This window comes from Pongo abelii, chromosome 13, assembly GCF_028885655.2.
Source record: "Pongo abelii isolate AG06213 chromosome 13, NHGRI_mPonAbe1-v2.0_pri, whole genome shotgun sequence".
Lineage (NCBI taxonomy): Eukaryota > Metazoa > Chordata > Mammalia > Primates > Hominidae > Pongo > Pongo abelii.
The window spans coordinates 67,176,938-67,201,810 of record NC_071998.2 but is presented as its reverse complement, the minus strand read 5'-3'; the positions used below and the strand labels follow the sequence as shown (position 1 = coordinate 67,201,810).

General features: G+C 40.6%; 1 protein-coding gene and 1 long non-coding RNA gene across 7 annotated transcripts in view; one reads left to right on the top strand and one right to left on the bottom strand.

Annotated features, from left to right (window-relative positions):
- PRUNE2 (prune homolog 2 with BCH domain) overlaps positions 1 to 24,873 on the top strand; it is a 295,929-nt gene that overhangs the window by 161,056 nt on the left and 110,000 nt on the right. The window lies entirely within an intron of this gene.
- Positions 11,823 to 24,873, bottom strand: part of LOC129047877 (uncharacterized) — a 48,706-nt gene continuing 35,655 nt past the window's right edge. The window contains exons 2-3 of the long non-coding RNA XR_008509732.2: positions 15,950 to 16,065; positions 11,823 to 13,902 (exon numbers count right to left, since the gene is read on the bottom strand). This is a non-coding gene — a long non-coding RNA (uncharacterized LOC129047877). The remainder of the gene's footprint in view (positions 13,903 to 15,949; positions 16,066 to 24,873) is intronic.

The following is a 24,873-nucleotide window of genomic DNA, read 5'->3' as shown; positions in this document are numbered from 1 at the left end:
AACTTGGGCTCTGGAGTCAGTAACCCTAACCAACTGCTGGATCAAATATTTTTAAAGCATGTAGTCTTGCTTAACTTCTCTGCACCCCAGTCTTCATACCTGTAGACTGGGGAATGATATTAATACCATTATTAACCTGTCCAAAATGATTATTTTGAGGAATTGATAAATTAATCCCTGTGATATGCTCAGAGCATTGCCTGCTGTATTATAAGTGCTGAAATATTCGTTGTTATTATTAACCTTCTATTCAGGAGACTGAAAGCCTATAGAAAAAAGTTTAAGGAGAAAATTTTACCTCCATATAAGGAAAACAAACTTTCTAATATCCTATCCAAAGATGGAGTGAACATCTCATGTGGTCATGAGCTTCCCATCTGTAGAAGTGTTCAATCCCTGGCTTTGTAACCACCTGCAAGAGTGAGGTATAAGGCCTTTAAGAATTGAGTGAGTCACTGGGCGCAGTGGCTCATGCCTGTAATCCTAGACTTTGGGAGGCCAAGGCGGGCGGATCACGAGGTCAGGAGATCGAGACCATCCTGGCTAACACGGTGAAACCCCGTCTCTACCAAAAATACAAAAAAAATTAGCTGGCTGTGATGGCAGGCGCCTGTAGTCCCACCTACTCGGGAGGCTGAGGCAGGAGAATGGCGTGAACCCAGGAGGCGGAGTTTGCAGTGAGCCGAGATTGCGCCACTGCACTCTAGCCTGGGCGACAGAGCGAGACTCCATCTCAAAAAAAAAAAAAAAAGAATTGAGTGAGTCGTTGAACTAAATAGCTTTTAAGGCCCATCTAAATCCTGATATTTGATTTTTCTTTCATTTTAACTTTAAAGTTATATGATTCTATGAAGAGCCTAACTAATCTCTCTCTCTTGGGGAGAAGAAATTTCAGTGGATGCTCCTAAATGGTGTCATGGCTTTTCCTGAGATCCAAATTTGATAGTTCTCCACACTTAAATTTGGTAGGAACAAAATCCACTGTTTCCAAACCACCACTAGTTTTCTGACTTCGACTTTGGCAAAGAATGTAATCTAAATAGCCCTATCCTTTCTTTTCTATCACAACAACTGTCTAACCAAATCTATTTAGTTATTCATTTTGACTGGAGGTTGGAGGGATCAGTAAGAATTTCTAGTAGTATTTTCGGTGAGAGATTTTTTTTTTCCAAATATATTGATTTAAACAAACCAAACAGAGCTATTCTGCCATATTTCAGTATGGATTTGCCTGGCACATTTCCCACGAAGATACAAATTCAAAGGCCTTCTATTTCCTTTGACAAGGGCAGAAGGAAATCTGAGGTATATATAACAAGCATTTAATGATCTAACCGCTGCAAATTATCTCTGACTCTTAACAGTGAAATATAAAATGGAAAGTGTTTTTGTTCATAGCAAGTATGCAAAATAATAATATCTGTGCTGGCATTAAGCCTAGAAGACACACTAACTTAAGTATGCTTTTAATTCCAGGCCTTTCACTGACTCTAAATTTCAGTAACTTCATTGATGAATATCAATGTTATTGACCCTACTAAGATTTCTGTGTGTGTGTGTGTGTGTGTGTGTGTGTGTGTGTGTGTGTGTGTGTGTCCCCCAGGGAACTTCTGCCATCTGTCAGTGAAGAGCGTCTAGCATTCTTGCAAAGAACAGCTGTTTATATCCAGACTGCTTAGCAGAGTGCATTAGATGAGGCTATTTGTGAGGCAAAAAGGAAGTTCAACTTCTTGTGCGTTACGCGTATGTTACGGGTCTAGATTTAGGTGGGCTAATATGTTGAGCCAAAAAGCTTGGCAAATTGATACAGCAGGAGCCTTCTGTTGAACATTAATCATTTCTTTATACTTTATACTTGTGTCCTAGTCTGGTTCAATAAATAACAGTGAATTCCCATGCCTTTTGCTACAGAGGCTCAATCCCAGTCCACATTCCCATAAACGATCCTTTAGGTTTGCATTAGCAACTTCCCAATTATATTTGTAAGCCTGACCTTTCATTGACTTCTAGACACATAAGGATACCTTTCAAGGAATAGCATACAGCTCTCTTGGTTTTCATACAAGTGCCTCAAACTCAACAAGGCAAATGTGAGCATGTCACCTTCTCTCTGCTCCCACTGCGACTGCCTTAGTTCAGTACCTCCTTTTGTCTTACCCAGAGCATAGCAATCAAGACCAGCCCATGGACTCTTTCGTGCAAATGAGGGACTCCTTCCTTCGGTTCATGGTGCCCCACCGCAAAAACTGACTTCGTAAATGCATCTTGGCCGAGATCGTGAACTGGATTTCAGGCCCTGCAAGCTGTGGCCCTGACAGGGAGATACTGACTATGCATAGAAAAACTAATTTTCTCCTCTCCTCTGTACTTCTGGCCACCAAATGTGTGGGGTGTTTTTTTCCCACACCAAGCAATTCTCTGCTACAACTGGGTGTTCTGTAATTCAATTAAATTCAGGCACTGTTTACCTGGAATGAGTGCAAGCCTCATTGGCTTGGTCTCACAGGACTGCCCCAGCTTCCATGCCAATCACAAGTCTGGGTTGTCACCTGTGCTTCTGATAAACTGGCTATAAATCACAGGTTCCCATGACCCTCTCCTCTGGTTCAATAATTTGCTAGAACAGCTCACAGAACTCAGGGAAACATTTACACTTATTGGTTTATTATTAACATATAATAGAAGATATGACAAAGAATACAGATGAAGAGGTACATAGGGGTCGAGAAGGGTCCTGAGCACAGGAGCTTCTGTGTCTTTGGTGTTGGAATGCACCACCCTCCTGACACATGGATGTGTTCTTCAACACGGAAGCCCACCCAGAAGCCCACCAAGTGTCATCTCATTAGAACAAAAAGACGCTCCTATCACCCGGGAAATTCTAAGGGATGTAGGAATGCTGTGTCAGGAACCAGGGTCAGACCAAATACTAAGACAAAAGATGCTTCTGGCACCCCTATCACTTCAGAAATGACAAAGCATTTTAGGAGTTCTATGTCAGGAACTGGGAGTAGAACCCAATATATATTTTTCTTATTATTTCATGGAAATAATATATATATTTTCTTACTATTTCAAGATCAGAAAGCGATTCTGATCTTGAATCTAAATCATTTCCAGTCTGCCCTTTCACACTGAAACGCAAATCTGTCATGCCCTGTTCCCTTCTTAAAATCCTTCTGTGGCTTTCCATACATTTCCAGTTAAAGTGGTACTTTCCTGCTTGGCAAATGAGGGTACTGACTTCTGATCCTTGTGTTACAAACCAAGCTGGGGTCTGCTCACCTGACGCAGTAAAGTCAAACATTGAGGTTTTGCAGCAAGAGAAAGGAGGGCATTTATTTGCAGGGTGCCAAGCAAGGACAGCTGGGAAGCTCACACTTAAGACCTCACCTCTCTGACGGTTACACGCAAGGGTTTTTAAAGGAAGGAGTAAATTTCAGAAAATCAGAAATTACAGGCAAAACTACAAATCAATACATGGAGGTTATACACTGGTTTGGCTGAAAAAGATAGAACACCTTGAAGTGAGGGGCTTACAGGTCATAAGTGGATTCAAAGATTCTCTGATTTGCAGTTGGTTAAGGAAGCAGGGCTTTGTCTGAAAACTTGGGGGTGAGAAGAAAGGAATGTTGACGTCTGCACTTTGGGACTGACTTTCTCCAGGACCCTTAGGAAGAAATTTAGAACAAAGAACTGCAGTCAGAGTTCAGTCCTCAGTTTCGCCCTTATTTGAGGTCTTTGTACCAGCTGATGGCATTTTTCCACTTGGTGGGAGGCCGGATTTCTGAAAAACAACTCAGTGGCATATGTTACAGTGTAATCTTTAGTTTCTACATGGAGCCAACGTTTTGTGATCCTAACTTCTTTGGCTGTTGTTTTGAGCCATTATTACCTTCTTACTATTAGGTTGCTCATTTTCTTCTCAGGGCTACCTAGGTGCCTAGAATGTCCCTTGAAGGAACTCAAGATTTTCCTTTATTTCCTTGCTTACAGAGATGGGGAGTGGGTGGCAAGCCCTTAAGAGTGGTCCCTGCTCTGCCTCACTCGTATTAATTCTAGGTTCACCTCCCTCCACTCAGCACATACCCCTGCACCCACTGTACTGAACCCTGGTCACCTCCTACGATGTATGGTGTTTCATTCGGCAGCTCTTTCCCATGACTGTGCCTTGTTGCATGCCACTCTTCCATCCACCTGAAATGCCTTTCCCCACTTCTTCACCAAGCTGGACCCACTCACCTCCTCTAATGCAGTTCAGTCATCCAGATTTAAAAAGCCTCCACTGACGCTCCAAGTCAAATTGCTTCTGAAAGTTTTATGGAGATATCATTTATGTGCCATAAAGTTCACCTTTTAAAATTATACAGTCCAGTGGTTTTTAGTGTATTTACAGACCTGTGCCACCATCTCCATAATCTAATTTTAAAACATTTTATTACCCCCAAAACCCACTAACAGTGACTCCCCAATCTTTCCTCCACCCTCAGCCATAGCAGTTACTAATCCACACTTTCTCTAAAGATGTCCCATTCAGAATTTGGTGCCTCTCCTCTGGTCGTAACTGCATCCCATTAGCTGGCCCAGTTGTCTTTCCAGCCAGTCTCCTCCGGACAATCTGAGGGTCTTAGCAGGCAGGGACCTTGTCTTCAGCTTTGTATTCTGAGAACCTGGCTTGATTTGCAAACATTACAGGACCTCAACATCTGGTTGAAAAACTAAAGGATTTTGCATTTGAACTATCTTTTCTCCCCAAAGCTTATTTATCTACTGCCTCAAATATCAGTATTAATTCTTACTCTGTTAGGGAAAGAAGGCCTTCTTGGTGACAGAAAATGTCTGACCTTTGACCAGAATTCCTAGTAAAAGAGAAGTGGGCCGGGCACGGTGGCTCACGCCTGTAATCTCAGCACTTTGGGAGGCCGAGGTGGGTGGATCATGAGGTTGGGAGTTTGAAACCAGCCTGGCCAAGATGGTGAAACCCCGTCTCTACTAAAAAAATACAAAAATCAGCCATCGTGGTGGCCTGCACCTGTAATCCCAGCTACTCAGGAGGCTGAGGCAGGAAAATTGCTTGAACCCGGGAGGCGGAGGTTGCAGTGAGCCAAGATTGCTCCAATGCACTCCAGACTGGGCGACAGAGCAAGACTTCTTCTCAAAAAGAAAAAAAAAAAAAAAAAAGAAAGAAGTGGAGAATGGAGGAGGAGTGAGCGTTAAGGAAGACAAAGTTGTACTCAGAAGACTGCCACAGTGGGATTTGTTGTCGTCCTTAAGCAGTACTGCTTAAAGAACTTCTTCAAGTATCCATTTCTTAAGGGGACCAGTTGGTTTTCTTCCCTAAAAGAAGTTGTCTTAGCACATACAGGAACCAACTCAGTTACAGAAGTAGTGGCTGGAGGCTTTGTGGTCCACCAGAACCAAGTTTGAATTGAGGCTCTTACTCTGACCTAGTGTGACCTTAGGCAAATTGTCCCCTCTGAGCCTCAGTCTCCTCACTTATAAAATTAAGGAAAGAATAGGATTACCATGGAACATAAAATCAAAATGAGACCATGTGTTTAAAGAATATAGTACAATTCCTGGCACATTGAAGGCTCAATAAACAATAACTTTTGCAGTAGTTAAATGCAAAAGTTAAAGTTAAAACTCTGGTTTTAAAGACAGAAAACCCACTGATTCTAGTTAAAAGAATTTTCTTTTAATGGGAGGGTTTCACTAGCTTATATTATTACAAAACTCTTTTCTACCTCTTAACACCACAACACCTCTGACACACCAGATGCGTGGAGGTATTTCCCTGCACACCAATCAAACCCTTCTCCAGCAGACACCAGCTGGGAGTTGCACAACCCTATTCATCTAGCCTGAGTTAGCGGCAGATCCCTCAAGTTAAGGACACAGTCCTACACGACCACCTCCTACTTCAGGTTCCAGTCAAAAGTCTGGGCTTCTGGAATTTCTGACCTGCTGGGCATAAATTGGGGTTTCCATGACTGCTTCCTTGGGTTCAATTAATTTGCTACAATGGCTCATAGAACTGAAACACTTACATTTACCCATTTATTATAAAGGACGCTACAAAGGATGTGAATGAACAGCCACATGGAAGAGATGCACAGGGCAAGACATGTGAGAAGGGGTGTGAGTTCCTATGACCCTCCACCCATGCAACATCAACAGGAGCCTCTATGTGTTCGGCTATCCCGAAGCTCCCCAAATCCTGCTCTTTGGGGTTTTTATGGAGGCTTCATTACATAGGCATGACTGATCACATCTTTGGCAATTGATGATTAATTCACGCTTCAGCCTGCCTGCCTCCTCACAAGGTTGAGGGGTGAGGCTGAAAGTCCCAAGCCTCTAATAATGCCCTGATCTTCCCAGTGACCAGTCCCAATCCTGAAGCTATTTAGGGGCCCCCAGCCAACAGTCATCAATCGTCTTATCTTCAGAGAGGTAAGACAGTCTTATCCCTCTGGAGAGTCCACAGGTTTTAGGAGCTTTTGCCAGAAAATGGGACAAAGACCACATATACTTCACAATATCACATCCTGCGGCCCTCTGAGTTGGCCTTATTCTCCCCTTCTGAGCACGGGGACTGTCAGCAGCTCTAGATGCACATAGCAAAGTCTCATTATCAGAGGAAAGGGCTTCTCTCTTCAAGCTCAGGACACTGACTGATGCCTGTAGGGACACAGGCTACTTCCCTTTACCTGTCACCAGGGGAAGTGAGGGTGAAATACTATGGTTACTGCAGCTTGAATCACATGCCCATCGTTGTGGTCGGAGAGAGGGATGAGTTAACAAAAGAGAAAAGGTCCTGGGCAGACAGAAGCAATAGTGTGACTGTCCAGTGGGTTCTTCTTTGCTCACTGCCCAGATAGAGCCAATTTATCAAAGCAGGGGAACTACAATAGAGAAAGAGTTTTATTTACACATGTAGAGCTGGCTAAATGGGAGATCAGAGTTTTACTGTTACTCAAATCAGCCTTTGCCAAAATCAGAAGCTAGGGTTTTTCAAGGATAGTTTGGGGGAAGGGGGAGGTACTAGGCAATGGGTGCTTGCTACTGATTGGTTGGGGGTGCAATCATAGAGGTATGGGACATGGTCCTCAAACGTGCTGAGTCACTTCTGAGTGGGGCCACAGGAGTGGTTGGCAGGTCCAGGTGGAGTCATCAGTCATCAGACTTGCAGAAAACCTGAAAAGACATCCTAAAAGGCCAATCTTAGATTCTGCAATAGTGATGTTATCTGTAAGATTGATGGGGAAAGTTGTACGTCTTGTGATCTCTGCAATGAGGGTTGGCAATTGTTTATGTCTACACCTCAGCAGAATTCAAATTCCTCTCATCTTAGCCTGGTAGACTGTCATTAGCTTTACAATGGCAGCTGAGTTTTGGGGAAGGGCTGTTATCATTTAAACTATAAACTTAATGTCCCCCAAAGTTAGCTTGGCCTAAACCGAGGAATGATTAAGGGCAGTTTGAAGGCCGAAGGCAGATGGAGGTTGGTTAAATCAGACCTCTTTCACTGCCATAATTTTCTGTGATAATTTTTGCAAAGGTGGTTTCATTGGGTGTCTACTACTGTTTTCTCCCCTCTTTGCTGGAAAGTGTAACTTTCCAGGGCTTGTTAAAGCAATAAATGCATGGTCATGGTAAGGCTTGGTGGGGAAAGTCTAGGGCTTGACCTTGGACCTTCTCCTAGAGGACAACCTTGTCTAGGAGAAGCTGTCCCGGCTGTAATAAGCCAAATAAAGATGTTCACCGAGGTATAGGGTGGTGTTCAGCATCCTTTGGTCTGCTACCTGCAAAGAAGGCACCACATAGAGTGGTATGGAGTCCAGCAGCTAGGTGAGGCACAGCCCTGGTGAGAGCTGCAAGCTACCCTGGGATGAGACTTAAGGGCCGGGGCTTCTTTCTCAAGGACGATTAAACAAACAGGGGCTCAGAGTAGGGGCAGGAGTGGGATAGGAAAGGGAAAAGAGAGATTACCCATTGTGTGGGGAACATGTGGGAACTCAGCAAGTGATAGAAGGGTATACCTTTGTAAACTGACAGTCTCAGCAAGTTCATATTCTACCTCACCTCCAAGGTTTAGAGTAGGAAAGGTATGTGGGTTGCTTTGATGTAAGGCTGCGTATACTAGAGGGATGGTAGGAGGCAGCTGTGGAGAGGCATAGAAATGAGTCAGAAGCAGACAGCCCCGCCCTTGGGGTAGAAAAACCTGTATCTATTTAATCCCCAAGTCCCTGGGACCCTTGCTCTCCAGCGTATCACCAGTGAGGCCTCTTTCTACTGTGGAAGGCTTCTGTGTCCACTCTCTCTTCTGGAAGGAGTTCTCCCTAGTCACTCATCTAGTGCTTTAATTCCCTTTATCACTTTGACCTTGGAAAGTTTGGTTTGTCTAATTTAAATCTTACAAGAGTATTTGCCAACAGAATAAATGATTATAATAACACAGCCTCTGAACTTGACATAGGAGATGCATCTGCGGAGTTTTTTCTTGTGTGGGTAGATAATGACTTGCATTTCGTTCAGAAGGAACTGACTGTTTAACAAATGAGTTGCTGAAGGCGCCTCAGTTAACTCTCAACCACTAGTGTTTATTAGTGCACTTACACAAACTTGAGCATATTATCCAGATTCTTTACGATATAAAACAAAGACAACCTCATAGTTTGTTTTAGTATTCTCTCATTTCCCTTTATCTGTTTTTAAATTGCAAAAAGAATGCTTGCTTGTTTTATTAAGAAAAATGATACAAAATATATAAAGAAATATTTAGTAAATTGTCCTGCACTCTTACACCCTCAACTACCTTCCCCTAAGGTAACTAAAGTTGACAAATTCTGTGTTTACACAACTGCATACAGACATATATACATACTTATGGAAATAAATATATGGAAGTATGGAATATGTAATTATATCAATGTTAGCAATAGAATCATAGTATACACATTATTCTGGAATTTTCTTTTTCCTATTAACAGTAGGTCAGGTAAGATCAATATTTAAATCAGTCTTTTAAAATTAACATGATATTCTTTGCTATGATTGGTTGGGACATGACCGTCCCTCTATGGGACTGTTCCCCATAGAGGGACGGTCAGACTATTTGCAATTTTTGCTACCATGAACAATGCTACATTAACTATTCTCATGTGTATATCTCTACATAGTATTTTCTTTATTTCATGGACTAGCTTCTCAAAACTATAGAATTGTTGATTCTTATGCTATGCTTATTTTTAATATTAATAGTGTCAGATTATTTTCCAAAATTTTGTTGTAGCTCTCTGTATTAGTCCATTCTCATGCTACCATAAAGAACTGCCCAAGACTGGGTAATTTATAAAGGAAAGAGGTTTAATTGACTTACAGTTCCACATGGCTGGGAAGTCCTCAAGAAACTTATAATCATAGCAGAAGGGAAGGCAAACACGTCCTTCTTCACATGGCAGCAGGAAGGAGAAGAATAAGAGCCAAGCAAAGGGGGAAGCCCCTTATAAAACCATCAGATCTCATGAGAACTCACTATCACAAGAACAGCATGGAGGTAACCGACCTCATGATTCAATTAACCTGCCACCAGGTCCCTCCCACGACATGTGGGGATTATGGGAACTACAATTCAAGATGAGATTTGGGTGGGGACGCAGCCAAACCATATGACTCTCACTGTTATCAACTTGAGAGGTTTTCCTGTATTCTTAGCAGCTCTAGACCTTTTTTGCCCTTTAAAATCTTAGATGTATAATAGTAAAAATGGTATCCCATTTGTGTTTAATTGGCTTTTTATTGATTTACTCATGAGATTGAACCTTTTTTCATATGTTCATTGACTATTTGCTTTTTCTTCTCTCAGTTGCATGTTTATGTCTTTTGCATATTTTTCAATTGGATTGCTTGCCTTTTGTTCTTTTTCTTTTCTTTCTTTCTTTTTTTTGAGATAGGTTTCACTTTATCACCCAGGCTGGAGTGCTATGGCACAATCTTGGCTCGCTATAGCCTTGACCTCCTGGGCTCAAGTAATGCTCCTACCTCAGCCTCCCAAGTAGCTTGAACAACAGGCACATGCCACCACACCTAGCTAATTTTCTTGATCTTTTTTGTCTAGACAAGGTCTCACTATGTTGCCCAGGCTGGGTCTGGAACTCCTGGGTTCAGGTAATCCTCCCTTCTTAACATCTCAAAGTGTTGGGATAACAGACACGAGCCACCATGCCCAGCCTGACTTTCTTCTAAGTGATTTTTTTTAAAGTTAAGTATGTTAAGGATTAATATTTGTTTATCATAAGTACTGCAGATAATTTTCCTAGTCCATCATTTATCTTTTGGCTTTATGATATGTTAATATATAGTTTAAAAATGTATTAATTTCTTAAAGTCAAGTATGTCTCTTTGCTTTCACAGTCTTTGAATTTTTTGGTGTTTTTAATAAGCTCTGGCAGGTACAGGATTATGTAATCCTCTTGATGCCCTTAAAATAGTTTATTATTTAACATTTTTACGTTTAGATCTCTAATTCATCTGAAATTTAATTCTAGCATTCTTTCTTCAGATGTGTACCAATTATGTTGTTACCATTTTATTAGTCAAAACAGCCAGATTGGTGAATTTGAAACACCAACCTCTCATATATGTTGTGAGTGAGCCACGACTATCTGGGCTAGTGGCATGGGAGTACAAGAATTTACCAATTCTTTGTAGGTAAAGAAAGGCAGATTTAGTAGAGAACGTAGGAAAATGTGTTGCAAGGAGGCAACAGGCAAATCAGCATGCGGGAAGCTGACTGCAAGGAGATTAAGGCTTGCTGGAGATTTTATAGGATGGTTCTCAGTCTGATGGATAACACCAAGGTAGCAGGGAGCTAACTTGCATTCTTCTGTCAGCCGAGGTGTTTGATAAATGGAGGCATTTGATGGTAAGCAGGAAGTCTGTGAGGTATGTGAGTTACCTGCGCAGGAGGGCATATGTCCTGGCCCATGAAGAAAAGCAGACCTATAGCTTTTCTGCTTCTTCTTTTCGTTTATGTGTTCTGGACCATGAAGAAAGGTTGATTCCTAGTTTATTTGCTTTATCTCTTTGCTTTCCCCTGGTCCAACCAGCCTGACTCCTTTTCCCTAATTAGGACTCCACAATATATTAAATTCCTAAATATGCTTTCTGGGCTCTGTATTCTGTTTCATGAATCTATCAGTTGATACTGTTAGTTGCCATCTATTCCATGACACTTGTCTTTGGGTTATGGCAAATATATCTTCATAACTTCAGGAGGGATCCCAACTACAATAATTTGGTTAGAGAAGAATCACATAAAGAAAAACAGATTGTCTTGAGATAGTTGAGAACTAATTCTGTCAATGTATTTAAATTAAAAACTCCGCTGATGGGGAAATGAGTACTACTTACACCACAGTGCATTTATAGGCCATATTTGTATATGATTAGCAAATGTATTATACTTAATGGATTTTTTGGGTTCTTACACATAGATTATTTTAAAATTTTTGTGAGTGTATTCTTCGCCCTTAAATCTTGACAAGAAATCAGCTTTGAAATCTTAATGTGGCCCTATCTCTAGGAAAGAGTTCATTTGATATGGGGTTCAGGCATCACTAATTTAAATAAGTGTAGGAGAAATCAATATGTAAGAGAGTCTAGGAGAAACCATCTCAATAGTGAGATGTGAATTCGTGATTATTTAAAAAATAAAATTAGTTTTCTAACTTTTAGAAACATATAACTTCAATCAGCCAACAGCTACCTGATAACTAGAGGAATTTTCGTTATCTACCTTGATCGCTAGCTAAGAGTGAATTCTAATTAAGTATTAAAATTTATGTTTTAATTAATTATAACAATGTTTAATTAAATATAAAGTGTTCTTATTCTTAAGCAAGGAAAACATTTCTCTTGCATTATTTGAGAACCAATAGATGTTTTTTCATTGAGAAAGTAAATGCAAATTTGAAACAATCCACCATTTGTATTAATTAGTAGAGTTCATATTAATGCAATTTTATTTTAATGCCTTTTGGCTCTCTTTGAGTAGACTCATGTTGGGGCTCAGCCAGATGACCCTTCAATGCCTATATCTTTTTTTTTTCTTTTTTTTTTGAAATGGAGTTTCGTTCTATCGCCCAGGCTGGAGTGCAGTGGCGCGATCTCGGCTCACTGCAAGCTCCACTTCCCGGGTTCACGCCATTCTCCTGCCTCAGCCTCCCAAGTAGTTGGGACTACAGGCGCCTGCCACAATGCCCGGCCAATGTATTGTATTTTTAGTAGAGACGGGGTTTCACCGTGCTATCCATGATAATCTCGATCTCCTGACCTCGAGATCCACCCGCCTCGGCCTCCTAAAGTGCTGGGATTACAGGCGTGAGCCACCGTGCCCGATCTTCAATGCCTAATTCTAAATTAACCTCCACATATAATTAGAAGTGATCCCTGCTCTTTTTCACTGAGCACTGGATATTTGATAGTTAACTTCTTTTTTTTTTTTTTGAAACAGAGTATCATACTGTCGCCCAGGTCAGCTCACTGCAACCTCCACCTCCCAGGTTCACCCAATTCTCCTGCCTCAGCCTCCCGAGTAGCTGGGATTACAGGTGTACACCACCACACCCGGCTAATTTTTTGTATTTTTATTAGAGACGGGGTTTCAGAGTTGGCCAGACTGATCTCGAACTCCTGACCTCGTGATCTGCCTGCCTCGGCCTCTCAAAGAGCTGGGATTACAGGCATGAGCCACTGCGCCTGGTGGATAGTTAACATTTTATTGAGAATTAATCCAGGTCTGTAGTCTCCCATCTACAATTGTGAAATCTAAAGAGTTCCGAAAACTCTAGGGCTTTTGAAGCTCTGACAGCAAACTCTGACGTGATATTTATGGCCTTTATCCCTCTTTATATATTTTGATGCATATATATTTGTGTGCTTTAGGGGAGCTGCCCTAGGCTTCACTTGGGTTGATACATAGTATACATTATAAGCACCATTTTACCTTTCTCAAATTAAAAAAAAAAAAATCAGTAACAAAATATATCCCTGGTTCCAGGGATTTCTGGTAAGCAATTATATAGATTTATATTTGGGAAAGGCTCAGTGGTGCTTGCCAACCCCATTCTTTTTGTTATCATCATTCATGATAGCATTAAAGACTATTAATAGTGTCATTTATTGAGTACTTCCTGTGTTTATAGGCATGGCTCTAAACTGAGAGCTTGAGGCTGTCACTTTTCACATTGAGCCACATCACTACTTAATGACAGAGCTGCATGGGCTACAGCTGGTATCCAAACCAGGAATTCTACTCCTGCACTCTAGCATTTATTTTTACATCTACTATATATTTGTCCATGAGATTTTTCTCTTCCTCCATAGTACCCTGTTTTACTTCTGTGGTTTGGTGTTCTTTGTGGAAGAATAGTGGAATATACGGGGGAATCCATGCATAATGTAGTTTGGTTGAGGCCCTTAAGCTCTTAGCTCCCTCCCCGTGTCAGTTTTCTTATAAAATGGGATTCCAACACCAGCTCTGCCCACTTCACAGGGTGATTGTGAGGCTGTGATAAGATAATAGTATATTTCAAAGTCTTTCAAAGGGCTTTGAAAGGTTAATGTGCTCTATGACACATGCTACCTTTGACTTCATCCCTCTAAAAATCTTCCTAAAGCAAAGTAACTTCAATTCTAAAACATGAAAAATATCAAATAATTCTATAGTGCTTAATGTTCAGACTTCTAAACAGAGGTTACCTAGAGTTGGATACTCAGAAGAAGAAGGAAGATGATGAAAGCCAGGATGACTCTGAGCATACACTGAAATGCATCCCTCAACTCTCATGACTTTTTAGGAACCGGCCATCTTCAGAGAGTGTCAGTGAGCCTGCAGACCTGCAGTGGTTAAATCAATAGTTAATGATGTTCATCACATAATTTGAGCCTCTAGTTTGTTTATGCTAGACCAACTTTATCCATACTCCAAACAAATTATCTCTTATAATTACCAGCCCGAAGATAAATCTCTAAATGTTTTTCTGATGATAGTGCTGTGGTTGGCAGGTGTTAAAAGTGCCTCCCAGGGACAAAGATTGAAGACGAGCTTGTTCTCGCAAATCCTTCAGGCAAGGATGTTGAGCTTTCTATCCTGCCATGTGCAAAGGAGCCTTGTATGGTGCCCTGTTAATGAAATCTAATAGGCAAAGGTCGTACATCTTTACAAAGAAAAATGCAAAGTTGGTTATGTGATAAATGGGCTCCATGGGGCTCAGTGGATGCGATTTAGTGAAAAAACCCGTGTTTAAACAGTCAGCTCAGTTGCTCGCTAATGTTTACGCCTTAAATATCCCCTCACAGTGATTCTCCTCACCTGGTAGAATGATTAAAATAAATACAAAAATAAGCATTTTGTATGTTTTTAGTGCTCTAAACCAAAGTGATTGGTCATCTAATGTTAACATTAAACATTAACCACCAGAAAAAACACTTTGAAACATTTAAAACACAGCTGTAGGTATTTAAATAAGTCGTTGTTTAAAAAACTACCTAATTTAAATGTGCTATTAAGTATCTTAAAGGAAGAAGTCTTAGGCTCTATATGTTTTAATCACTGCTTTCAGAATACTAAATAACGCATGCAAATATGCAAGGTTTTATCCAAAAAATTGTTCTGCTTAGAAATACAAAAATAAGTTAAATCTGGAATTATAAAGAGTTAAATAAATCAGATATTGTTGAATTGAATCACTGCTGGTTTTAGGAGAAGTTACCAGTTCATTTGCTGTAGTTGTACTGCTGAGCCAAGAGACAGTTCAATAAATCAACTCAAGCTTGATGGATTCTTCAATTCATTGAAATGAGTGTGTGGAAAAGAATAGAAACCTCTTAGTATTCCCTCTTTGACAAAAGGGTATGCAAAGAGCCTGAATGGATGAATGGTTGATTAATTTTGCCAGAAATTTTCTTGACAGCAGGAAATATGTTTTTGCATTACTCTGTTTGCCTGGGATTTATTTGGTAGAATATGAATTATTGCATGTAAATTTGTACCTGAGGCTATGTTGCTAAAGTAGATAGCTCCTGGTACAGTTTCTGAATATGGGACCTGTAATATTTTTGTATGGTCTTGCACTCCACACCCGTATGTGCTGCCCTGCAGCGGTGTCTATAAATTTCTGCTCTCACTGGTGTTAGCAGAACAGTCAAGCACTGCCAGTGATTCAATATTGAGCTTGGTTTGAATGCTCATCTGTGCTTTTCTCAAGAAAGGATGGGGCTAGAGGCAAGCAACTGCCAGAGCTTCATAATTCCTTGACTCATCAACCTGGCAGCTTACTAATAAATAGACTCTTACCTGTAAATAAGGAAGAGAAGGTACAAGGTAGCCTCTTGTGCTTTCTATACAGCAAGTCTACAATTGGGCACATTTCTTAGTTTTATCTCATCAAGAAGGAATACAGCTACACACAAAAAGAACTTGGCTGCTGTTGATGACAGCTGAACTCTGTGCGAACAGAAATGGGGTAGCCTCTCCATTTACCATCTTATACTTTTCCCATAAAGAAGGATGCTGTGCTACATAGAGTGGCCCCACCTTTCCCGGGTCAGTGTGGAGGGTAGGAAGGCTTGTGGTTCTCAAAACCTGTATGAGGCAATAGATAATACAATAATTGCTTCCATTTAGACCTCTTCTGCTGCCATGTTCAGGTACTAGAATGCTAGGAAGCCCAAGAATGAAGTCATGTACAAAGATGTGCTTTATTTTCTCCCTACTCGCCGGTCTGAATGTTTGTGTTGCCCCAAACTTCATATGTTAAAATCCAAATCCCCAAAGTGATAGTATTAGGAAGGGGAGCCTTTGGGAGGTGATCATGTCATGGGGCCAGAGCCCCCATGAGTGGGATTATTGCCCTTATAAAAGAGACCTCAGAGAGAACCTCACCTTTTCTGTCACGTGAGGACACAGCAAAAAGATGGCAGCCTATGAATCAGGAGGCAGTTGCTCATCAGACACCGAGTATGTCAGGATCTTGATCTTGGACTTTCCGTCTTCCAGAACTATGAGAGATAAATTTCTGTTGTTTATAAGCTACTCAGTTTGTGGTATTTGTTCATTGCAACCTGAATGGACTAACACACCATTCATAAATTATTTACCTTCTGTTCATTTTGTTTTCCTTCTAGAGGTTTACACTGGAACTTCCTCTTTCTTTTAGATACCAGACCAGAAATTATCTACAGCATAAAGTATGTCATATGACATTGTGCCTAATTTTACTTTATATGGTTTTTTTTCGCACACCCACATTGAGTCTCTTGAAAGCATACCACCAGAGTGCTTATACTATTTCTGAAAATAAGTATATAGAAAAAGTATCCCTTTACGAATTTTGAATACACACACACATACACACTCACACACACCCTACTAATCTCTAAGGCTGAAAAATATTTTCATCAGCTATCCAAATTTGGTATTTCATATTTTCTCCTTAGATTACAATAAGGGAATGAAAAATGATTAAAAGATAATGTTAAGTGAAATAAGAAATTTCCTTGTATGTTCTTATCAGATATGATGCCCAACCTCAAATGAGAACAAATGACACATGTAAATGTACTAGAATAAAGCTTAGAAAACTTGGGTTCCAGTTCCTGCTCCAGCATCAAATAACTATGTATAATATTGGGAATATTTTTGAAGCTTTTTGAGCTTCAGCTTTCTCATCTGTTAAATGGGTATCACCAATTCTTATCTTACTACCAGCTAAAGAATTGGTGAACATCAATTAAGATTATTTTGATCATATGTAGAAAAGCCAATATTGTTCTATAGACATAAAATTTTACTTTCTCTTTAAGTATTGTTACACTTTTAAGTTTTGATTCTTTGCATATGATAATATCAACCTTTATTTAATGGAAGCTTCCTAGGCTGGTGCAGCCTAATGAGTGATCCTAAAGTCTTCCATGGTCAGCCTTCCAGTTACTCCTGCTATTCCCTTGTTCTGGGCTTGTAGGAGTCCAGCTGGTAGGAGCCCCAGTTCTTTTGGTATCTCGGTAACTTAATTGTCAGCCACTACGGGGCTAGCTGCTAGTCATGACTGGCATGAAAAAAAGAAAAAAGAAAACTATCTTCCTCAATAAAATGTGGGAGACTCTGCTTCTAAAATGTAAACAAGTAATAATTTGGAAGAAAAGCTTTTCTCTTTGTGTGGCCTCTGCTCCTGCAAATGTTCATTTCTCTGATTATAATCAGTAGGTTTTCATAAGTTGTGGCCTCATCTCTCTATTCTTCAGTTGTAAGTGACAGAAATTCAACTCAATTTTGCTTAAGGAAAACAACAAACTGACTGCTCTGTTGATAATCCAGGATAGATCCAGCTTCTGATACTCTTGGACTCAAACTCCAAGTGTGTCATCAAGGCTTGCCTTTTTTCCACCCCTTGCCTCTATTTCTCAGCATTGTCCTTGTCCTCAGGGGTACTCCTCTTTCCATGACTCCCCAAGATGGCTCTGGGCAGCTCCAGGGCTTGCCTTTTTTCTCCACCCATTGCCTCTGTTTCTCAGTGTTGTCCTCATCCTCAGGGACACTCCTCTCTCCACGACTCTCCAGGATGGCTCTGGGCAGCTCTAGACCCAGGTGATCCTAGATCTCAGTGTCTCAGAGGAACAGGGAGCTTCAAAAACCCCTGTGGAGTCTTTGAGTAGCCTCGCTCAGGTCACATGTTATTCCTGAAACCATCACCGTGGCCAAGTGGATGGAGCAGAGTATGGCTAGGCCTGGGTCACCTGCCACACCTAGAGCTCAGGTTAGGGGTAAAGACAGCCCCATGTCAGCCATAAGAAGTTAGGAGGATTCCTCCCAAAAAGAAGGGATAACAGACAAAAATGCCTATGTCTGTGACAGTCTGAACTCATTTTTATTTTAAACTGTTATTTCTAATATTCCAAGGACTTTGCTAGCATTTTATATGAACTATCTCATTTAATCCTTTTGATAAACTATGTAGTAGGTATTATTATTCTCATTTTCAGATACAGAAACCAAGGCTTCGAGGCTAAGTAACTCACCCAAAGTTGTGTAATGAGAAGTGGCATAGCTGAGATTCAAATACAAGTCTGTCTCATTTGAGAGCTACAGGCTCTTCCTGACTTCACTATCTCACCATCTTTTTTCCTGTAGGTTCAATGATTTTAAACTTTAAACTTTTTTTGTGCTTGTATCACCTTCTCCTCTGTCCCTGATTCGACCCCTACCTCCTGAACATCTTTCCATTTTAGGATTATTCAATCATTGAATATCAGAACTGGAAGGCACCTTACAAACATCTACCCAGCCCCTCCTTTCCACAGAAGGAGGGGAGATCTTCTGTGGAACCTCCAGGGAGGTCCTTTTTGTGGACTTCTGAGTGTTTGAATGCTGCCAAATCTGGAAACAGACAAATCAACTCATTTTCATGATGCCCAGACTTGAGTAGCCATTCCATTGAATAACCTGAATCCCCTACATAGAAGGCCTTCAGTAAACACTGTTCTTTGATAATCAAACTAGTTTTTGGTTACAGGATTACTGAAATCATTAACGTTATCCATCTGTCAGAAAAAAAAAAAAACCTAAAACTTTTAAGGAATGGACTGCTTTAAAAAAAAATCCTTTTGGATCACAAAGTCAGTAGCAGGAAAAACCCTAAGAGTAAATGACAGTTATTATATTTTCGTGTTCTGTAAATTGTGTGAAGATTAGGGCAAATTAATTAATTATCTTACCTCTGATATTGTACAGGCGAATTAATTAATTATCTTACCTCTGATATTGTACAAAGTTCATAGGGCCAAGTGCTATGGCTCATGCCTGTAGTCCTAGCACTCTGGGAGGCCGAAGCAGGCAGATCATTTGAACTCAGGAGTTCAAGTTCAGCCTGGGCAACATAATGAAACCCTGTCTCTACAAAAAATACAAAAAAAAAAAAAAAAAATTAGCCAGATGTGCCTGTAGTCCCAGCTTCTTGGGAGGCAGAGGTGGGAGGATCACTTGGGCCCAGAGGGTCAAGGCTGCAGTGAGCTGTGACTGTGCAACTGCACTTCAGCCTGGGTAACAGAGTGAGACCCTGTCTCAAACAGATGAATGAATGAATGAATGAATGAGTGAATCTGTGGTTTATGAGTATTGCAAAGACACTAGATAGCCAAGGAATGAAGTCAGATATTTGTGGTCTAGAACAGGCTGTGTTGATGTGCAGTAGCACTTCAGTCCATGAAGATGTTGCCATCTGTTTTCTTGATGTTGGGGCGGTGCTGTATTGTGTGTGTTGGGTGGTACTGGGGGAGGCTGAGTACTGTGATGCAGGAGCAAGCACCCATACCTGTGGCTACTCAGGCAGAAGACCGATCTCTCTCAGCAGGTAGAAAAATGACTCTACCATTATTTCCCCAAGTAACCAGGTAGCTAACTACTTTCAGAAATTTTTAAAAATCTATATAAATGGCAGCAATGGAGAAGAGAAGCAGATGTCCAGTTTTGTCTTCTGAGGTATTTTTGTAAACTCCTCTTTCCCTCTTGCCAAGAGAAATTGGTGGTCTGTTGGTGGCCTTTTAGAATGAGAGTGAGAACAGAGTTGAGAATAATGGAGGAAAATCAGGGAGATAGATACAGACATACAGACATGAAATCTTCTAATTATGAGCCAGGCCCAGGGTCCAGTGGCTGCTGGAGGTCTACTTCTGTCTCTCATTCAATCCAGTTCAGACAGAGCTGTCAGCAAGAGACGTGCTAGAAGCTGGGAACAGCAAAGATAAATGTTCTTTGAGTCTTACTAATGTGATGTCTCAAGCCCCAGGAAAAACCAGACACGAACTATACAACCTAGACACTACACATTCTTAAGTTAATCAGGCCTGCTAACCAGACACTGTGGAGAACTGGGCTGCTCATCTTTGCCCCTGTATAAGAAATAAGGAATCCTTAGCAGTTGCTTGATTCTAAAGTTAGAAGGCAACAGAAGGATGATTCAAATCACATGTCAAAAACCAAGCCAAATGTGGGTGGGTGGTGAGGGCAGATTTCTCAGAGGTTCTAGACCATGATAGACAAAGAGAAGATTGCCTTTCCCCAAAGAATGTATCTTAAGTGTAATTTTCTTTTTTTCTTCTTTTATTTTTATTTTTACTTTTTTGAGACGGAGTCTCGCTCTGCCCCCCAGGCTGGAGTGCAGTGGTACTATCTCGGCTCACTGCAAGCTCTGCCTCCCGGAGCCATTCTCCTGCCTCAGCCCCCAGTAGCTGGGACTACAGGCACCCGCCACCATGCCCAGCTAATTTTTTGTATTTTTAGTAGGGACAGGGTTTCACCATGTTATTCAGGATGGTCTTGATCTCCTGACCTCGTGATCCACCCGCCTCAGCCTTCCAAAGTGCTGGGATTACAGGCGTGAGCCACCGCGCCCAGCCAAGTGTAATTTTCTATGACATAAATGCATGTATCAGGGTCCCTTAGAGGACCTGATGCTTGCTAGTGGTGGGAGCAGTGGGGGTGTCTGAGTAAAAAGGTTTGACTCCTTTACTATAAGCAAAGGAGGTTTGCTTTGATCACTAACAAAATGTAATCGCAAGCTACTCTTTCTTTTGTTTACAGTTTATTACATAAATAATACATGAGTTTGTTCACACTGTAAAGGAATCTAAATAATGCAGACAAAGCTCAAGGCCTTTTTATTCCCTCATTCAAATACCAGTCCTTTTCCTAAATAATAAGTGTACCAATGAGGTATACATTTTTCTAGAATTTTCTCCTTGCTGTCTTTGGTATGTACTAGAAAGATACAATTTTGTTTTGTAAGTTTAAAAAATATATTTATTGTTCCTGCCGGGCATGGTGGTCTGCAGTCCCAGCACTTTGGTAGGCCAAGGTGGGGGGGATCACTTGAGTCCAGGAGTTCAAGACCAGCCTGGGCAACATAATGAGACCCTGTCTATACAAAAAAATTAAAAAACAAAATTAGCTGGGTATAGTGGTGTGTGCCTGCAGTCCAGCTACTCAGGAGGCTGAGGCGGAAGAATCGCTGGAGCCCGGGAGGTCAAGACTGCAGTGAGCTGAGATCTTACCACTGCACTCCAGCCTGGGTGACAGAGCAATACCCTGTCTCAAAAAAAAAAAAAAAATATATATATATATATATATATATATAGAGAGAGAGAGAGAGAGAGAGAGAGAGAGAGGGAATATATGTTTATAGTGTATGTATGTGTGTATGTTTTTCCCCCATATAATAATATGTCTTGGAGTATTTCCACGGCAGCAAGTATATATATCTTTTTCGTTTTTCATAGCATAAAGAAATATGAAATATGAAAGCCGCATTGCTCATTAAGCTATTTTCTGAGAGAGGTTGACCAGCAAGCCACTCTTCTGTTGCCGTATTCTCAGTGTGAAATCATTTCCTCTATCATATTGAGATCCTGCATTCTACTTAGATAAGTTCCATATTCTCTGGGTTCCGCATTTTGCAAAAGAGAGATGTTAAGAATGTTTGGTGTTTCCTTTCAGATTGCCTCATCTCTTTCGTCTCTTTTTTTTTTTGAGACGAAGTCTAGCTCTGTCACCAGGCTGGAGTGCAGTGGTGCGATCTCAGCTCACTGCAACATCTGCCTCCCAAGTTCAAGCGATTCTCCTGCCTCAGCCTCCCGAATAGCTGGGATTACAGGCTGTGCCACCACCACACTCGGCTAATTTTTGTACTTTTAGTAGAGGCGGGGTTTCACCATATTGCTCAGGCTGGTCTTGAACTCCTGACCTCGTGATCTGCCTGCCTCAGCCTCCCAAAATGCCAGGATTACAGGCGTGAGCCACCGCACCCGGCCCTCTTTCATCTTTTATTTCAGGGGTAGAAGCTCTCCTTTTTTTATGGCTTCTGGTAGCATTGGTTAATATCTTACACTCAACATGTGGTACACAGACCAGCAGCACAGCCATCACCTGGGAGCATGTAGAAATGCAGAATCTCAGGCCCCCTGAATCAGAATCTGTGTTTTAGCAAGAATCCCAGGTGATTTGTGTTTAAGTTACAGATGCGTGGGTTAATATATGTTGTGACTCAAAATCACAAGATTATATGTATCTTTTTTTCTAGGGGTGAGGAGTTAGGGCTGCACAGTTACCTCTGATAGTAGAAGCTCTCTTTATTGATCTTCCCTTAACTAATGTACTGAACTAAATGACATTGCCCACTCTACCCTGTAACGTATACTCATCGATAACCTTAGCTGAATGCTGACAGCCAGCCAAAAACTCTCTAGACTGAACAGGTGTGTACATATGGATTAGCTGCATTTAACGTTTGCCAAGTATCAGCTGTGTTAGCTCCAAACCTATTTAAATCAATTGTACATGTTAATATAATTATACAATCTTGAATAAACTGATGAAATAGGAATAAGGTAGTTATTTCTAAGATGAATGCTTTGGAAAGACAAGAAAATGAAACATGCTTTCAAGAAAAATATGCTCTCAAATTAGGATAATACAGCTATAAAAAATTGACAGAGTTGTAAAAATGTAGGAGTCTGTGTTCAGATTTTTTTATATATGTCTAAGTTTTTATTCCACATTAAGGAAATTGAAATTAGAAATGGAAAATTAAATTTTATATGTATGGCTGCAACAAAGAGGTTGAAAAGCTCCTATAAACCCATGCTTTTAAATATTTTAAAAGAAAAAAATAAATATTTTAAAAGACCTTAGTTCTACATGAAAAGATTATAAATGGATGCATTATTTTGTTTGAATTGAAATAAGATCGTTTTATTTTATTATATAATAAAACATTTCTTTTTAACAGTTTACCTCTTTAGCCAAATTTTTAATTAACCAACTCCTTGTCCTAATCATATCAGCTAATATAAAAAATATACAGTAGAAGAATTCTACTGTATAGCTTCATTTCTAAAGAGCCAAGCAAAGTAGAAGCAAGAATTTTATACCTTAATGGACTCTGGCTTTTTTTGTTGTTATTGTTTTTTGTTTTTGATAGATATGAACCTGAGGCTCAGAAAAATGAAATGTCTTACTTTAGATAAAAATGTGGTTCTCAAATTGTGGTCCCCAGACCAGCCACATCAGCATCACCTGAGACCTCGCTAGAAATAACAGCCCCAGACCTACTGAATCAGAAACTCTAGAAGTGGGGCCCAGGTGTCCCTATTTTTAGAAGCCCTGCAGGTGATTCATGAGTTCAGCTAAAGTTTGAGGATCATTGACTTAGATCACATCCTAAAGACAGCACCTGGAGAACCCATTACTCCATTACACTCTCTGGTTCATTTGTCCGACACTTTCTCCAAACCTGAGAGTTCTTTTAATCAGAAATTCTGTAGCTCCATAATTTAAACAATGGCTGCAACAAAAGAATCTTAGGGCAAAAAGGACTATTTCTAACATGCATAAGGTAGAAAGATAATCTCCAAACTGTCCCTGAAAATGGATTATTCTAATGCCCTAATTGACAAACTTACTGTTAATGGAGTTGTAGCTGTTGGGTCTTGGCTGCTGCTGACTACCATCTATGTATTGAGGGCTGATTGTGTGAGAGATCCTAAGCTAAGTGTTTTATACATTTTCTCATTTTATAAGTAGGTTATTATACTCATTTTCCAGAGGAAAGAACTGAAGCTTAGGATGATAAGTAACTTGCCTAAAGGTGCAGAGATAGCAGGCTGTGGAGCTAGGATGTGAGTCCTAGGCTGCTGTATTCCAAAGCCTATTCTTTTAAGCACTACATTTTATTATTTGCTCATTTGGAGAAGTTAGGGCTACTTGTTTAAAAACACACGTACGCAAATATGAACGAAGTTTTTGGAATTTATATTTTTCCCCAGTGACTATCAAAGTTCAGTCAATGACTAGAGAATAGAAACTAGAATCACTGGTGTAGAAACTATGTCTAGACAATACAAATTGAAAATGTTTCTTTATGTCAATACAGACTCCTGTTCTCCACCCTACCTGCACATTAATCAACGGACCGCCTTGAAAAATATACTGATACACAGGCCTCACCCTTAAGCCAATTAAATTTAAATCTCATGGGGTGGGCTGTGAGTACTTGTATTTTTTTTTTTAAACAGCTCCCTGGGTTATTCTTAGGTATAGCCAGGGTTGAGAATGGATTGAGATGTGAACATACAGGTTTAGATAATTCAGGCCCAGGGATGGGTTTTAATGGGTTTTGATGAGTTTTTCCACGTAGCCTAAGTTATTGGGCAAAGATGCTGGTAGCCTGTTATCAGGCAAGAATGCTAGCCATTCATTGAACAGTTGTAATGCCCCAGGAGTGTGGCATAACATAGCTATACCCTCAAATATCTGCCATATTTTAGGTTACCATTATGGAGATAAAAGATAGATTTTTCAGGAATCCTAAATATAAGATTTGGCGTTTAAAATGCCCTGTTTAAGGCCGGGCGTGGGGGCTCACGCCTATAATCCCAGTACCGTGGGAGGCTGAGGCGGGCAGATCACCTGAGGTCAGGAGTTCGAGACCAGCCTGGACAACATGGTGAAACCCCATCTCTACCAAAAAATACAAAAATTAGCCAAGTATGGTGGCGTGCACCTGCAGTCCCAGTTACTCGGGGAGGCTGAGGTGGAAGGATCACTTAAACCTGGGGGCAGAGGTTACAGTGAACCAAGATCACCCCACTGCACTCCAGCCTGGGTGACAAAGTGAGACCCTGTTTCAAAAAAAAAAAAAAAAAAAAAAAAAGCCCTGTTTACCCATAACTGAGTTGGAATAATAGTACAACTTTGCTTGACAAAAAAAAAAAAAAAGAAGAAGAAAGAAAAGAAACAACTCTGGAAAATACCTGGGT